Raw genomic sequence first — 18,006 nt, forward strand, 5'->3', positions numbered from 1 at the left:
AAATAATTATCAGTAAGTATTAAAAAATAAGTAACAGACTTCAATGTCAATAACTAAAATACAATATTTTTATTGGGCGGGCCGTTCAATTTCTAGCATTTGCTTTTTTAGTTCTAATGTTGCAAATTTTAGTTTTGTTTTGTCCAAATCAATCCTTTTTTTGTGTTCGAATTTTTCAACAGCCAATTTTTATTTTTTTTTACTCATTTTATGTTTTTTTTTTATGCATTTTGAAATCACTTTTAGGTTTACATTAATTTCAGACAACACTTTTAATGAACCTTTGTGATAAGCGATTTAGTTATCCACCTGCTTATTTAAAAGGCTATCTTTCTTTTGCGGAGCGACTCTCTGACGTGAACAATGTGTCATTTCATCCACTGGCGTTGGTTCATTCTGTCGGAATTCGTCGGTTGTAATGTCTGACCCACTTGGTTGTGTTAACTGTGCTGCACCAAATTCTGAGGTACCGCTTATTCCACTGACGGATATTTCCATTGCCAGAAGCTCACTAACCTGCTCCTCCAACGGTGTTAAGGAGCAATGACTTGGACGACCAGTTCCAGAAATACTTATTTTATTCCGACGCATTTTTGCTTTCAAATGAGTTTTATAATCCGACCAAACCTTTAAATAAGTAAGTAATATGTGCTTCAAAAATCATTTATAATTAATCTTTTTTACCTTTTTCCATTTTAAAACATCGCGCGATGGTGGCCCCGCAGCATTAAGGTCACATACCAACTCTTTCCATAAATTATTTGCAGCATTTTTCGCGTCCACAGTTTTCAGTTGTCCTTTGGAAAGTTCCGAATGTGTTTTCATGTAATTGATTAAAATTTCGAACTGTGTTGGGTTTGTTTGTTTATTTTTAAAATGTTCCCTGTTAAATAAATTTTTTTTTTTAATTAAAACTACAAATATGTCTTATAAACTTACATTTTTTGTCCGTTGCGCTTGCCAGTTTGATATCGAATCAAAAATACGTTAAACGCACAGATTTGACAGTCGTTTACGCAATACAGAGTGCTGCCATTGCGAATGCGCTTGTCGCCCTACAGAGTTGCTTTTTGTCATTTACGAACTTTTTCACTTGCGCAACGCCTTACAGAGTAACCCCCTTGTTTTCATCGTGTTATGCGCAAAGATTAAAAATTGTGGAGATACCGTCGTTAAGACATGCTTATCTGTCCTGGACAACCTATTGGTGAGCCACATATGGAACGCATCGATCGCGAATGTATAACCGATGTCGTTCCCTCCGACATGCCGTGGTTGAAGAATTTTGGTGTACAATTGACCTCCATGGAAGAGCAAGTACCAAGGGAATTGTGACCATATCATGATGCCGAATTGTGAGAATGGGGGGAACCAGCTCCACCAAAACCGATAGAACATCGGGAAGAACTACGCAAATAATAAACAATACTCATCAAATGCAATTTGGCAGCGTTGGTGACCAAGCAGCAATTTGAAAAAGAAACATTTGCATCTACGCGAATTACAATTCGTCTTTACATCTAGTGAATTATGGTCGATTATGAATGGCGTGGAAGTTGATATTTAAACTTTAAAAAACAAATAAATGTAATTTGGCTAATAATGAACCACTATTAAAAATTATAGAATCTGAGTTGTATTTTTAATTGGGCCAAACAAGTTATTATCGATTTGAATAATTTCAAACGGAATATATTTCGAACAATAATTTATTTTTTTAAATACTATGCCAGTATTGCTACTGAGCATGGCAAAATAGTGTTGCGTAAGCTAACTTAAACTACTTTTTACTACTACATATGTATATATTGCAAATTCAAAAAATAATTTATTTAAGAATCCTTTTTATTTAAAAACTTAGCTTAGAACTAAAAAATAATGTGGTAAATCTGTTAGGATAATCAAACACTCCATTTGGGAACGAGTACCATTCCTGATCGCCGGCATATAGCTAAATTCTGACACATAAAACGTGTATGTAATTTGTGATTACAAAAATGTATACTTAAAATTCAGAAAACATGGCTATTATAATTATCTCTTGACTTATCTTACATCAAAAAATTGTGCTTTACTGTTCAAATGAATTATTTTGATATGTAATACCAAATTTTTCCACAACAGTTATCTCTTTTGGTACACTCATTATCAAAAATAATTTTCAATTTGTCCATGAATAAGTTAACTACAACGCTTAAAAATATATAGCGTATTTATTTATATCAAGAAGATATAATTAAATCTTTTGATAACAGCATTAAAATTCATTTTATAACAAAAATTGAAAATAGCATTTATAATACTATAAATTTATAATTTAATATTACATCATTTTCGCTTTCTGCAACCCGTTTTGACCTCTCGCCACCCTTATTCACCAGAGGTGACCATGATATTTTTATTGTGAACGTACACTTGAGGGGTAGGTGAAGGACTGTGAATGGATCTTTTACTATGGTGAATAGCACTTTCCCTACTTTTTTTTGCACCCCTAATGTGAATATGACTGGTTTGCTTGGGACCATTAAGCACGTACATTTCTCGAAAAATCACTGAGTCTTCTGTAAGCACTAGCATCATTGATAAGTTCTTCATTAGTTACATTCACAATCTCTAGTGGTGCTTAATCTACTCTTATAATATCCTTTTCATTCACTTTGACGTTTTAATCTATAGTGACGTATTTTTAAAGAGATTATCAACAACTAACCAATAGTTCATCATATACCTTTGTCTAGATACTGAAAACTGTAGCGTTATTAATGTTTTCAAGAAACTCAGTGATAACAATTAGTCCAGCATTATTAGCAGTTCTTGCTAACATGTTCGGAAGATTTTCAGTAACTTCGTAAACATTCTGAGCAAACAGCACCGCTTGATCTTGAAAACTATATTGCCCAAATATACTGCTTAATTTAGTAAATTTAACAAATAGAATAATACGTGAAATCAGCCTTTGCTTGCCTTGAGATAACTCCGCATTCACCGCAATACAGCCTGGATCCAGATTGTTCCGATGAGATTTCGATTTTGGAATATTTTTGATTGAATTTAAATGGGTCTTGCAACGATTGCAAACCACCAACCATATTTTTTGCTTCAATTCATTAAGCAAATGTGAGTTAGCTATAGAGTTTACAATCCATTTAGAAATTTGATGTTTATAGCACCGTTTAATACAAACTTCGCATATGGTATAAAAACCAATTCATTGCTTGCCTAAAGAACGCTACACTAAGTTTATGTAACCTTTTTCGTACATATAAACAACTCGTTAAATAAATTTAATTATCTGTTTAAAATAAAAAAGTTTTAGTAATAAATATTATATAAAAATAATACAAAACACAGTCTTTTTGATCTACTATATATACTTCTTCTTCTTTATTGGCATAGACAACGCTTACGCGATTATAGCCGAGTTAACAACAGCGCGCTAGTCGTTTCTTCTTTTCACAACGTTGCGCCAATTGGATATTCCAAGCGAAGCCGGGTCCTTCTCCACCTGGTCCTTCTAACGGAATGGATGTCTTCCTCCTCCTCTGCTTCCAGCGGCGGCTACTGAGTCGAATACTTTCAGAGCTGGAGTGTTTTCGTCCATTCGGACAACATGATCTGACCTGCGTAGCCACTGTCTTTTAATTCGCTGAACTATGTCAATGTCGTCATATATTTCAGACAGCTCATCGCTCCATCGAAAGCGATATTCGCCGTGGCCCACGCGCAAAGGACCATAAATCTTTCGCAGAACTTTTCTCTCGAAAACTCGCGACGTCGACTCATCAGTTGTTGTCATCGTCTAATCCTCTGCACCATATAGCAGGACGGGAATATTGAGTGACTTATAGAGTTTGGTTTTTGTTCGTCGAGAGAGAACTTTACTTCTCAATCGCTTACTCAGTCCGAAGTAGCAGCTGTTGCCTGTCTATCAATGTCATTGGCATACGCCAGCAGCTGTACACTCTTGTAAAAGATTGTACCTGCTCGATTAAGTTCTGCAGCTCCAATTATTTTCTCCAGCAGCAGATTGAAGATTGAAGAAGTCGCTCGATAGGAAATCGCTTTGTCTGAAAACTCGTTTAGTATCGAATGGCTTAGAGATGTCGTTCCCGATCTTGACGGAGCTTTCGATGTTGCGCGACGTCAGTTTACATAGCCGTATTAATTTTGCGGGGATACCAAATTCATACAACGCGTCATAAAGGCAGCTCCTTTATTATTTCCTAAAGCAACAATGTAATCTCCGAAGAAATTGATCAGATCGGTTAACTATAGCATATGTCGATTCTCCTTTCACGGTCTTTTCCAAGATTTGCCGCATGTGGAGTATCTGGTCGGTTGTGGATTTGCCAGGTCGAAGGCCACACTGATAAGATCCAATCAGTTTGTTGAAGGTGGGCTTTAATCTTTCACACAATGCGCTCGATAGAACCTTTTATGCGATGTTGAGGTAGCTTTTCCAATGGTAGTTGGCGCAGATTGTGGGGTCTCCTTTTTTGTGGATTGGGCAAAACAAACTTAAATTCCAATCGTTGGGTATGCTTTCATCCGCCCATATTTTACAAAGAAACTGATGCATCAGTTCTTCGAAGCTCGGCCTTCAATCCATCGGCTCCCGCTGCTTTCTAGATCACCTTTGAGGTTTCTACAAGGGTATGCCCCGGTCTTGAATTTTACCCCTGTCGGCTTATCAAGCTCTTCATACTCACGCATTTCGGCCTCTCTCTTTTTCTGTCAGCAAATGTGTTTTGCTTCCCTCTCCAACTCACGGTATCTATCCCATCCCGCACGTGTTGTGGTCGCAACACGGCACTCCTCGTCGTACCAGCTGTTCTATTGCATGTTCCGAAAACCAATGGTTTCGGTTGCAGCTGTACATAAGGAGCTTGAAATTCCGTCCCACCGTTCCCTTATACTACTATGTGCTATATATACACTAGTCAGAAAAAGTTTGCGTGCACAGTCTGCTATGACTTTGTAATATCTATTGGAATTTATATTATTATATATTTATACCCTGAACAGGGTATATTAAGTTCGTCACGAAGTTTGTAACACCCAGAAGGAATCGTCGGAGACCCTATAAAGTATATATATAAATGATCAGTATGTCGAGCTGAGTCGATTTAGCCATGTCCGTCTGTCTGTCCGTGCGTCTGTCTGTATATATACGAACTAGTCCTTCAGTTTTTAAGATATCGTTTTGAAATTTTGCAAACGTCATTTTCTCTTCAAGAAGCTGCTCGTTTGTGGGAACAGCCGATATCGGACCACTATAACATATAGCTGTCATACAAACTGAACGTTCGGAATCAAATGCTTGTATGGAAAACTTTCACATTTGGCAAGATATATTCACGAAATTTGGTATGTATTATTTCCTAAAGCAACAATGTAATCTCCAAAGAAATTGATCAGATCGGTGAACTATAGCATATAGCTGCCATACAAACTGAACGATCGGTATCAAGTTCTTGTATGGACAACTTTCACATTTGACAAGATATATTAACGAAGTTTGGTGTATATTATATCCTAAAGCAACAATGTAATCTCCGAAGAAATCGATCAGGTCGGTTAACTATAGCATATAGCTGTCATACAAACTGAACGATCGGTATCAAGTTCTTGTATGGACAACTTTTGCATTTGACAAGATATATACACGAAATTTGGTATACATTATTTTCTAAAGCAACAATGTAATATCCGAAGAAAATGTTCAGATCGGTTAACTATAGCATATAGCTGCCATACAAACTGAACGATCGGTGTCAAGTTCTTGTATGGACAACTTTTACATTTGACAAGATATATTCACGAAATTTAGTATATATTATTTCCTAAAGCAACAATGTAATCTTCGAAGAAATTGCTCAGATCGGTTAACTATAGCATATAGCTTCCATACAAACTGAACACATATTTACTAATAGAAATGCACCTGTGAAGGGTATTTAGCTTCGGTGCAACCGAAAATAACGTTTTTTCTCGTTTATTTAGAATCTTAAACATAATATTTTAGAGTTTAACTTAATCCTTTTTGTTTAAAAATAATTTAGCAACATCGATGTTATCGACTAATCTTTCAAAATAAAGCAGAAAAAGTTTAGGTACACAGTTTTAAAAGGGAAATTCCACATTACAAATTCAAACGAAACGGTAAAAAAATATTTATTTAAACGTAATTAATGTTCTTACGATAATTTTGACAAAAATTCGACACATTAATTAAATGGCTAGTAAGAAAAAACAACTATTACACTTAAATTTTTTATATTTTTTTACGCACTCACCTTCTCGGTCACCACAAATTTTTTATAAAATGAAAAATTGAGAAACGAATTTTTTCAAATGTATATACGAGTCTATATACATATTAGGGCGGGTCGATTTAAAAATCGCGCATTGATCTATGAAAGTCATATTCTAGGGATCAAAATAAGATACTTTGCCGAAGGAACCATACCTCTAAAACGAATTTTGATGTCCCACAATTTGGGTCGAACCTTTGGGTAGGGGGAAATTTTGAAAAATCCCACTTTGAACCATTTAGAGTGCTCCAATCGAGTCCAAATGTATGACCGACCCCCACTAACTTTGGACGGCCGATCCACCCATGATAGTGGCACACCACCTGGAACTCCCCTGGAAGGTTCCCCATGCAATCATTTCAAAAAATCATCATTTTTGGTGATTTACATGAAAAAATCAGCTAAATTGCTATGTTTTTTTTTTATTTTTATTTATTTATTTATAATAAAATCTATTTTTTCTCTTAAGAAATTTATTTAGTCAGAACATATGTAAATGAAGGATAGGGTCATGTGTAGAAGTTCACGCAAGTGAGGAAAGTTCTCTGATCGCCATTCACTTGGGTGTGGCCAGAAACGATTCTTTTACATATGACTCAAGCAGCTCACGACTTCCGGTCTTTGACCAAGTATCCTCTGGGTAGCCTAAGAACATCCGTTCGAAGGTGAGCTAAAGTGAGAAGGCGAAACATCCCCTGCATAGGGTTGTGCGCTGGGTTTGGGACCCGCCACGTAAAAAGCCTATTCCAATGAAAAGCGACAAACAGCCTCGGATGAGAAACCCCTCTTTTGATGACGACCATGGCAAACGAAATAAGGATAACGATATCAGGGCATGCACCTGGAATGTCCGGTCCCTTAATTGGGAAGGTGCCGCTGCCCAGCTGGTTGATGTCCTCGTGAAAATAAAGGCTGACATCACCGCCGTCCAAGAAATGCGATGGACGGGACAAGGACAGAGACGAGTAGGTCCTTGTGACATTTACTACAGTGGCCATATAAAGGAGCGCAAGTTTGGTGTGGGATTCGTGGTGGGAGAGAGACTCCGTCGCCGAGTACTATCGTTCACTCCGGTGAATGAACGTCTAGCCACAATCCGCATCAAAGCGAGGTTCTTCAACATATCGCTGATCTGCGCCCACGCTCCGACGGATGAGAAGGACGATGTGACCAAAGATGCCTTTTATGAGTGCTAGGAACGCACTAATGAGAGATGCCCCCGCCACGATGTCAAAATCGTGCTTGGCGACTTTAAAGGCTGCCTACCTCGCAACGTTACGATCGACCACTACACGTGCGGGATGGGATAGATACCGAGAATCCTTCATCTGTTTCCAGAAGAGGGCTACTGCGAGACGCATCTGCAGACAGAAAAAGAAAGAGGCCGAAATGCGTGAGTATGAAGAGCTTGATAAGCTGGCCGACAGGGGTAATGCTCGAAAATTCTACGAAAAAATGCGGCGGCTTACAGAAGGTTTCAAGACCGGAGCATACTCTTGTAGAACCCCAAAGGTGATCTAGTGACCGATGCCCAGAGCATACTTAAATTATGGAGGGAACACTTCTCCAGCCTGCTGAATGGCAGAGAATGCACAACGCCAGGAGAAGGCGAACCCGATTCCCCAATCGATGACGATGGAGTAGACGTCCCATTGCCCGACCATGAAGAAGTTCGAATAGCAATTACCCGCCTGAAGAACAACAAAGCGGCGGAGGCCGATGGATTACCGGCCGAGCTATTCAAACACGGCGGCGAAGAATTGATAAGGAGCATGCATCAGCTTCTTTGTAAAATATGGTCGGACGAAAGCATGCCCAACGATTGGAATTTAAGTGTGCTATGCCCAATCCATAAAAAAGGAGACCCCACAATCTGCGCCAACTACCGTGGGATTAGCCTCCTCAACATCGCATATAAGGTTCTATCGAGCGTATTATGTGAAAGATTAAAGCCCACCGTCAACAAACTGATTGGACCTTATCAGTGTGGCTTTAGACCTGGAAAATCAACAACCGACCAGATATTAACCATGCGCCAAATCTTGGAAAAGACCCGTGAAAGGAGAATCGACACACACCACCTCTTCGTCGATTTCAAAGCTGCTTTCGACAGCACGAAAAGGAACTGCCTTCATGCCGCGATGTCTGAAAATGACGTAGTGTACAGCTGTTGGCGTATGTCGATGATATTGATATCATCGGCCTCAACACCCGCGCCGTTAGTTCTGCTTTCTCCAGGCTGGACAAGGAAGCACAGAAAATGGGTCTGGTAGTGAACGAGGGCAAGACGAAATATCTCCTGTCATCAAACAAACAGTCGTCGCACTCGCGACTTGGCACTCACGTCACTGTTGACAGTCATAACTTTGAAGTTGTAGATAATTTCGTCTATTTAGGAACCAGTATTAACACCACCAACAATGTCAGCCTGGAAATCCAACGCAGGATTGCTCTTGCCAACAGGTGCTACTTCGGACTGAGTAGGCAATTGAAAAGTAAAGTCCTCTCTCGACGAACAAAAGCTAAACTCTATAAGTCGCTCATAATTCCCGTCCTGCTATATGGTGCAGAGGCTTGGACGATGTCAACAACTGATGAGTCGACGTTGCGAGCTTTCGAGAGGAAAGTTCTGCGAAAGATTTATGGTCCTTTGCGCATTAGCCACGGCGAATATCGCATTCGATGGAACGATGAGCTGTACGAGATATACGACGACATTGACATAGTTCAGCGAATTAAAAGGCAGCGGCTACGCTGGCTAGGTCATGTTGTCCGAATGGACGAAAACACTCCAGCTCTGAAAGTATTCGACGCAGTACCCGCCGGGGGAAGCAGAGGAAGAGGAAGACCTCCACTCCGTTGGAAGGACCAAGTGGAGAAGGACCTGGCTACGCTTGGAATATCCAATTGGCGCCACGTAGCGAAAAGGAGAAACGACTGGCGTGCTGTTGTTAACTCGGCTATAATCGCGTAAGCGGTGTCTACGCCAATTAAGAAGAAGAAGATATGTAAATGAAAAAAATTAATTTAAGTGAGTTATAGAAAAGAAATTAAAAAATATTATTGTTTGAAGTCTTTTTTACTTTCAAGGTTGGGCAATTTCGCACGGCTCTCTAATGTCGTCGCCATAACAGCCTCTACATTTTCCGGTATAACCCGTTTGGAAACGCTAGCTAGCAATTGAACATGTCGTTCCGTTCCTTGTATGTGTGATGGAATTTTTGGATCATTAAACGGTGGATCATCTTAATTTAAATATTCTTTCAATGTATCGCACGGAATGCTTCGCGTGAATGGTGGTTCAAATACGATATTTATATCATTCAAATTGATCATTTCCGTATAACTTGTGCAATTAAAGTTTATATCTGGATTTTTATAAACTCTAAGTTCCATTGGCTCGTCAACATCGGTTCGATAAGGTAGACTTTTCTTGATGGCACAGTCGCGCTTTTCTTTCCTATCATCAAACAACATTGATGACAAGATATTTTCCGAATGCGCATAATATGAATTATCTTTAATTACTTAAATGACAATTTGCGTAAACGAGAAATCATGACCAACCAATGAACTTGAAAAATAATGCACTGCCGTACACGACAGAGCTGTAATACTTGATATTGAAGTACATTGGCACATAACATTTAATTATAAATTCAACCAGAATTCTTAAATTTGCATCTGGATTTTCCGTTGTCACACATATAATCGCAATAATCTAGCGGCCTTGGTGAGCCACCGAGAATGTACAATTTTCCCTGGTTTGATGTTAGCCAGATCCACCGGAACCACGCCGCTAGAAATTGCATGGGCCATGTCGTATAAGTACTTCGAATCGGTGGAAAATTCTTTTTTTTTCTGGAGCAGGTGGCATATTTTGCAACTCAATTTTCTGGAAGCCGTCCACCACCTAAAAATATATAATAATAAAATAATTAAAAATGGTTGACAATTATAATAAATGAGTGATAGCAATAACTTGCCGGAAGAGTTTCACAAGTTTCGATTTGACGGCTCAGTTTTCCGGTTGTCGATCTTGGTCCAGTGCTGGTTGATTTATCCAAAGCTTCAAACAAATGCCGAAACGGAAGTTCGTTAAGTGTAGAAGGCAAACAAACCAATGCAATGGTCTTTTTAACAGCAAATCGAATCGTCGTATAATTCCACCGTGTGGGCCAGTGTTTGTTGGCTCACCGTCAGTGCATATTCCAATTAATATATCCAGTGATATATTTTTATCGTTGAAAAAACCATTTAATTTGGTTGTTTTGTATTCAGCGGTTTCATGTTCCAGTCTTACGTAACCAATCAATTCAGAATTGGGTTCTCTCAAAATAACAAGATGAGGTTCTTTTACCATCCTAGTATGATACTTCTCATCAATTTTATCTATCGTTAAAGTATCATCTTTTCCGCCATCGATTGAAAACGCTAACAAATTGGTATCATCTAACCGTTTGCGAAGCACATCTTGTCTGCATTTCTCTTTTTCTCTGCGAACTTTCGATTTATCCATGATGAGAGGTTTCCCATGCTTATCTTTAATTTTAAAATCTTGCAAAAGAGCATTGGGAACCGCTCTGCTGATGCTACTCTGTCAGGCACACCAAATCTGTCACATACCAAAGCAAAGTTAAAACAATCGTTTCTCTCTGTGTATTGTGAACTTGTGCTTCTATCCATATCTTCTTGAACCGGTGGCGGTGCGTATGTTGAATCATCGGGATCTTGGTATGTTGGCATTGATGATATAGACGTTGCTCCTTACTCTTCAGTTTCCATCATAAATGAATTCATTGTTAGTCTTCTCTGATTATGTTGATCGTGCATGAACTCTTTGAGGCGTTCGGGAACCCAGCCGCATGCTCAAGGAGCTGTCTTCAAATCGCATTTACATGTTCCAATGTAAAAAATTGTTTCCAGAGATTTTACATACTCTGTAAATTGTTGGGTGTTGTTTCTTCTCTTGATTTGCTCTTGATACTTGTCAAGCAATTTATTCAATTTATTACATACACTTTTTTTCAGCATTATTTCCATACCAAGTTTTTCCCAAATTCCAATCAACTTATCTTGTACTTGAATAGTGAATGATTTATGGGAAAACTTTTTTGTTCTGTTTTTGCACGTTCGCTTAAGTAAAAATAATATCTCAAGATATCCAGATGGGTTGGTAAATTAAGATCAGTCAAATCAGTAGACACACCAAAAACAGTAACATCATGCTTGGGTATATGACTCATTGGGTTTTTCGATAGTTGTTGATGGAGTTGCTTCATCTTGCGGTGTAGAGGATGGTGGATTCATTGTAAACTTTTTGAGGTAATAAGAATGAAATGGTAATTGTAAAATAAGACGCGTAGGGTTTCGGTTGTTAAATAGAACTCAGCTCTGGTTGCCCAGAGCTCCTTTATTTATAGCATTCCTTATCCTAATTTATGTATGCACCACATGCTGAGTGCATACACACATCTTAACACTAATCTACTGTACATACAGACAGTATGTACACATATCTTAAGCATAAGTGTTTTCAAGGGAAAGTTTGTTAGTTTAAGATCATTTGCGATCTTCAGGGCAAACATAATTGTCTATTGTTAGTTTAGGATCATTTGCGATCTCAAGGGCAAACACAATTGTCTATTGTTAGTTTAAGATCATCACTTAAATTAATTTTTTTCATTTACATATGTTCTGACTAAATAAATTTCTTAAGAGAAAAAATAGATATTATTATAAATAAATAAATAAAAATAAAGAAAAAACATAGCAATTTAGCTGATTTTTTCATATAAATCACCAAAAATGATGATTTTTTGAAATGATTGTATGGGGACCCCCCAGGGGAGTTCCAGGGGGTGTGCCACTGGCATGGGTGGATCGGCCGTCCATAGTTAGTGGGGTCGGTCATACATTTGGACTCGATTGGAGCACTCTAAATGGGTCAAAGTGGGATTTTTCAAAATTTTCCCCTACCCAAAGGTTCGACCCAAATTGGGGGACATCAAAATTCGTTTCAGAGGTTTGGTTCCTTCGGCAAAGTATCTTATTTTGATCCCTAGAATATGATTTTCATAGAGCAATGGGCGATTTTTTTGCCTCCCCACAAATCGACCCGGCCTAATACATATATTGCGTTTTTTTTGGTTTGTATAAAATTATTAGTGTTTACTTTATAAAATATAATTAGGTGTTAATAATTCCGAAACTGGATGAAAATGAAAAACTGGATGAAGGAAAAGAACGCTGATGTCGTTCCGTTGAGATGTTCGCACACGCGTACAGGTCGCTGCTGAGATCGAAAGCAAAGAGAAGTGGGATCTCCTTGTCGGTCCCTTTTTTCCCTTTTTCGTGGGATCAGATGGTGTGATGTGGTTGTTTGGTGTACGCGTATGTGGATGTCGATGTCTGGTGCTCTCGTGAGTAATGTGGAATGTGGGTTGCAAGCGGTGATGGTGAGTGTGGTGAAAGTGCGTGTCAGTGTTATGAGGTTGAGTTGATGTGGTGTGATAAAGTGGTGTATACGTGGATGTCCGGGGAGGATGCTCATTTTTACATCCTGGCCTCCCTAGGCGAGTATTTAGCCTAGTAGCCTCTGAAGTTGTTGTTGAGTTGCTACAACGTTGCTGAGGCCTATTGTACTGCGGGCTTGTGGCCTAGGTTGGCGCCTCCGGTGATGGGTGTTATAACGATAGCGCCAGAAGCGGGACTCCTCCGAAGGGAAGGCTTGCCTTCGTCGTTGCGGTCGTGGGCTGGTGTAGGTACAGTGGCCATCTCGGCATCCATGTCGATCCATGCCGTAGAAGAGCTTTTCTATGCGTTGTTTTCCATCGGTACCTTCTGCGGAGGTCCTTTAAATATTCGTCTTTCCATCGGCGTTCCTTTAAGAAAATGCCCTGGCGTGAGGGCAGTAAAGTCTGAGGGATCTTGCGAGAGTGAAGCGAGAGGCCGTGAGCTAAGAATGGCTTCAATTCTAGTTAACAGTGTCGTGAATTCTTCATAATTAAATTTGTGGTTGCCAGCTATCTTTTTAAAATGAGATTTGGAGCTTTTTGCCGCTGATTCCCATAAGCCGCCCATATGAGGAGCGCTTGGGTGGATAAACTGCCAATTGATACCTCGGGGAGCATATTTTTGGACAATGTCAGGTGAGACTTGTTTTATGAAGTTTACAAACTGTCTTTCGGTAGCTCTTTGAGCTCCGATAAATGATTTATAATTATCGCTCATAGTTTTCGATGGAAAGCCTCGTTATCCGACAAAGCGAGCAAAAGCCGCAAGAAAAGCCTCCGTCGTCAGATTTGTACATAGCTTAAGGTGTACTGCCTTTGTCGTGAAACAGACAAAAACAGCCACATAGCCTTTCATGAGGGTAGGAGGCCTTAACATGGACGCCTTTAGGCAGAGCAAAATTGCAACGTTCAGGTGGAGGTGCTGCCATAATCTGCGATCGCATTTTCTGCTTATGCATAGGTCAGATTTTGCACATGAAAATGCACTTCTTTATTTGGGGTATGCACATCTCCTGGCGGACGATATGCTGCATGAGGCGATGTTCGGCGTGGAGCATTAGTATGTGGATATATCTGATAAATAAAGTGGCAAATGGACAGCTCTCTGGTATAATTATAGGGTTCAATATATGTTAGGCTTAAATTAGCGACCATTCGCACAAAGCAGACCCTTTGTGTCTAGAAATGGGTTTAGTACTAAGAGTGAGCTCTTTTTATCAATCGGCTTCGATTCGATTAGTAAAGATATGTCGCAGCTGAAGTAGCGCGACTGAGTTGATGCGATAAGAGCGACCTTTGCAAGTCTTGGTGCGTCAATGTATCGCAACGCGGGTAAGTTGCTCCTTTATTTTTAAGTTTGAGCCGCTCTAAGAACTTGAGCATATAGGAGGGCTTGGGGAAACGATAAAAATCGTTCAAGAATGGGGCAAGTATGTTGTGCATGGGCGATTGTGGCCAAGAATCGGGAGATTCTGTTAACCATCGCGGGCCATTCCTCCATAGGGTGGTGGTGGCGAGATGCAGGGGTTTGGGCCTAGATCATCAGGATTGTCAGCACTAGCTAGATGCCGCCAAGTGGGTGATCCTACTAGGTCAAATATTTGCGACGTTCGATTAGAGACATAAGTTTTCCTCGTATGTGGTGCCTTTTCTAACCAGGCTAGAACTATTTCGGAATCGGACCATAGATATAATTTGTATTTCGTCATGTTTAAGTGGGGCTGCACCATGGAAGCTAATTTTGCAAGTATCAGAGTACCACAGAGTTCAAGTCGTGGGAGACTTATTGTTTTTAGAGGCGCAGCTTTTGCTTTTGCCACTAGTAGGTGGCTTGTAGTTGAGGTATTGCTTTGTGTGCGCACATATTGTATAGTGGCAAAATATGACTTTTAAGAGGCGTCGCAGAAGCCGTGTAGTTCTTTTTGTATTCGGGAGAATAGTTTACCCACCGTGAGATTTGTATCTGAGGAAGAGGTTTCACTTGTTTGTCCCAGTCGGTTCCGTCTAGCTTCTACGTTATGGCGGATAATGCGGATATGGACTCAGTCGTGTATGAAAACTGGTCCTATATCGGATTCCATTGGATGCCCAATGTTTTTGTTGTATGTACTTATCTTTTCGAATATAAGGAAATTAGTATCCAACAAATTGTCGTTTGGTATATGTTTTAAGATATTTGGGTGATTAGCTGTGATATTTTTTAGGGGAAACCCTGACTTTATCACTTGTGATAAGGACTCGTATGCTTGTGAGAGGCTGTGGCATCCAGACAGGATATCGTCTACATACGTTTGCGTTTTTAAGACTTGTGTTGCCAGAGGAAATTCTGACTTTGTGTCTTCTGCCAGTTCGTGTAGTATACGAATGGCTATATATGGGTCTTTCGACATCCCGATTGAATGTGGGTCCCGTAAATAGAATATCATTAGAGGAATTCCCCGAGCTAGTGGATCTTGAGGCATTGAAGACAATTCTAACCTTTGTTGTTTTCTTGTCAGGCTTTACTACTGCATGTTGTGGCAGGTAGAATGAGTAATATTTGCCTCTTATGATTTTTTAACATGGGTTTACTTCCTCCATGTGATCTATGTAAATGGAGATATTCTTCTAAGGCACCATCATAATCTTGTTTGACCCCACCTTTTCTAAGTAGGGTTTTTTCCTTACTTAGAAACTGCTGTATTGCAGAGGTATCAGAGTGACCTAAGGCGGGTGTGTCTGGAAATTGTTGCTTTAGTGGTTGTCGTATGAGATTCTGCCCTAGACGCTATGAATGATCGTTATGATCCTTGATCTATTAGGGCTCTTAGTTAGAACAGTTCTCCTCAATGTTTGATGGAAACAACTGCTGTAGTAGTAAGCCCGTGGCTTTTTTTGAGAAAGCTCTACTTTGAGGTGTGTTGGGAAAGTTATTGAGGTTCAACATAGAATGATGCCTTTGTGGCAGATGTGAACGATTGTGTTTTGAAAAAAACTTCTATTTAAATGAATATTGCTTTCTACTTGAGTTCTGTTGAAGCTTCGAATTAGGTGTTGAACGTTTTTGGTTCTGACTATTTTTTGTCTACTCTTTCTGCAATTTCACATTTGGTAGTTAAGAAATCTTTCATCTGCTGCCACGTTAGTTATTTTCCTCTAGATGAGACCGATTGCTCCCACAAAAGTAATGATTTTTCTGGTATTGCGGTGGTACATATGTATACCAGAATAGGATCCCAATTTGTGTGGGAATATTTTGTGTCGATAGAACCGACAAACAATTTGAAACAGTGGATTCCAATTTGATGAATTCTTCACTGGTTTCTTTTTTAATTTTAGGCAAGTTCATAAGTATCGTTACCTGCTTGTCGACCAATATTCTCTCATTTTCATATCTTGAACTTAGAGCTCCCAAGCAAAATTGAAATTATCGTCATTTAATGCCTTTAGTTTTGTATCGGAGGTGATACAATTTTTGCGCTTGTGATAATTTTGGATGGTTTATGTACATGGCTGTAAACATGTCAAGTAAGGACGGCCACTGTTCATAACCTCCATGAATTATTTCCGTATCACACGCTGGCGCTTTGATATGAATGCCTGAACTTGCCTCTTGCGCTTGCAATTTTGCTATCTCTACTCTACTATGGGGAGTAGGTACAATTGACTTTATAAATTTTAATTGATATGAAAGCAGTTTTCGTATTTGGCGTAAGCCGGGAATTTAAAATTTTCAGGTAGATCTGAACCATCAGTTTCTACTATTGCGTCGTATGCACCTTGGAGGCTTTTTTTTCTCTGTACCAGCTTGCTTTGAGCGTGTAGCTTCTGCAGCTGTACATGGACTTTTGTCGTCAGTAATCATTTTTGGAATTCTGAGGAATTCTGCTTTAGATTCTTTAGAATCTGTGCTCATTCAGAAAATTTGAATTAATAAAATATATACTATGTATATATAGTATACAGAAAATAGTTCGAGCCGTAGAACTAAACAGTGAAGGTACCATCTTCTATAAGAGTGTACAGCTGCTGTCGTATGCCGACGATATTGATATCATCGGCCTCAACACCGGCGTCGTTAGTTCTGCTTTCTCTAGGCTGGACAAGGAAGCACAGAAAATGGGTCTGGTAGTGAACGAGGGCAAGACGAAATATCTCCTGTCATCAAACAAACAGTCGTCGCACTCGCGACTTGGCTCTCACGTCACTGTTGACAGTCATAACTTTGAAGTTGTAGATAATTTCGTCTATTTAGGTACTAGCGTTAACACCACTAATAATGTCAGCCTGGAAATCCAACGCAGAATTGCTCTTGCCAACAGGTGCTACTTCGGACTGAGTAGGCAATTGAAAAGTAAAGTCCTCTCTCGACGAACAAAAGCTAAACTCTATAAGTCGCTCATAATTCCCGTCCTGCTATATGGTGCAGAGGCTTGGGCGATAACAGCAAAAGTCGACGTTACGAGTTTTCGAGAGACAAATTCTGAAAAGATTTATGGTCCTTTGCGCATTGGCCACGGCGAATATCGCATTCGATGGAACGATGAGCTATACGAGATAAATGACGACATTGACATAGTTCAGCGAATTAAAAGACAGCGGCTACGCTGGCTAGGTCATGTTGTCCGGATGGATGAAAACACTCCAGCTCTGAAAGTATTCGACGCAGTACCCGCCGGGGGAAGCAGAGGAAGAGGAAGACCTCCACTCCGTTGGAAGGACCAAGTGGAGAACGACCTGGCTTCGCTTGGAATATCCAATTGGCGCCAGGTAGCGAAAAGAAGAAACGACTGGCGCGCTGTTGTTAACTCGGCTATAATCGCGTAAGCGGTGTCTACGCCAATTAAGAAGAAGAAGAAGATGTATGTATATTTTATTATGATAGAGAAATGTGATACCGAAAACTCTTTTCTATAAATAAGAGTTGTTATTTCCGAAAAATAATTTAAAAACGCGTCTTTAAATGAGTTAAGCATCCCCCCACTCTACCTGGCGCACCCTAGCTAGACAGCAGAATACACCACATCCGATGGCACCATACACTTACTTCACCACAGCTGATGACACCAACACAACTCACCATATCTATGCAGCCACTCATCAAAAAGGATGGTCAGCGGGAAAGCAGACACAATTCGTTGGAAATTTTCGCCATATACACTTTCGCATCTTAACATTCCTCTACAACACATTCATTT

At 39.7% G+C, this 18,006-nt stretch overlaps 1 long non-coding RNA gene across 1 annotated transcript; it reads right to left on the reverse strand.

The window, feature by feature from the left end:
- Window positions 1-525: 525 nt before the first annotated feature.
- LOC126764353 (uncharacterized) lies at window positions 526-1,231 on the reverse strand. Its single transcript, XR_007667966.1, has 3 exons — window positions 940-1,231; window positions 685-883; window positions 526-627 (listed from the first exon to the last, which is right to left on the reverse strand). It is a non-coding gene; the product is annotated as an uncharacterized LOC126764353 (long non-coding RNA).
- Window positions 1,232-18,006: the final 16,775 nt, after the last annotated feature.

Source organism: Bactrocera neohumeralis, unplaced genomic scaffold (assembly GCF_024586455.1).
Source record: "Bactrocera neohumeralis isolate Rockhampton unplaced genomic scaffold, APGP_CSIRO_Bneo_wtdbg2-racon-allhic-juicebox.fasta_v2 cluster09, whole genome shotgun sequence".
Lineage (NCBI taxonomy): Eukaryota > Metazoa > Arthropoda > Insecta > Diptera > Tephritidae > Bactrocera > Bactrocera neohumeralis.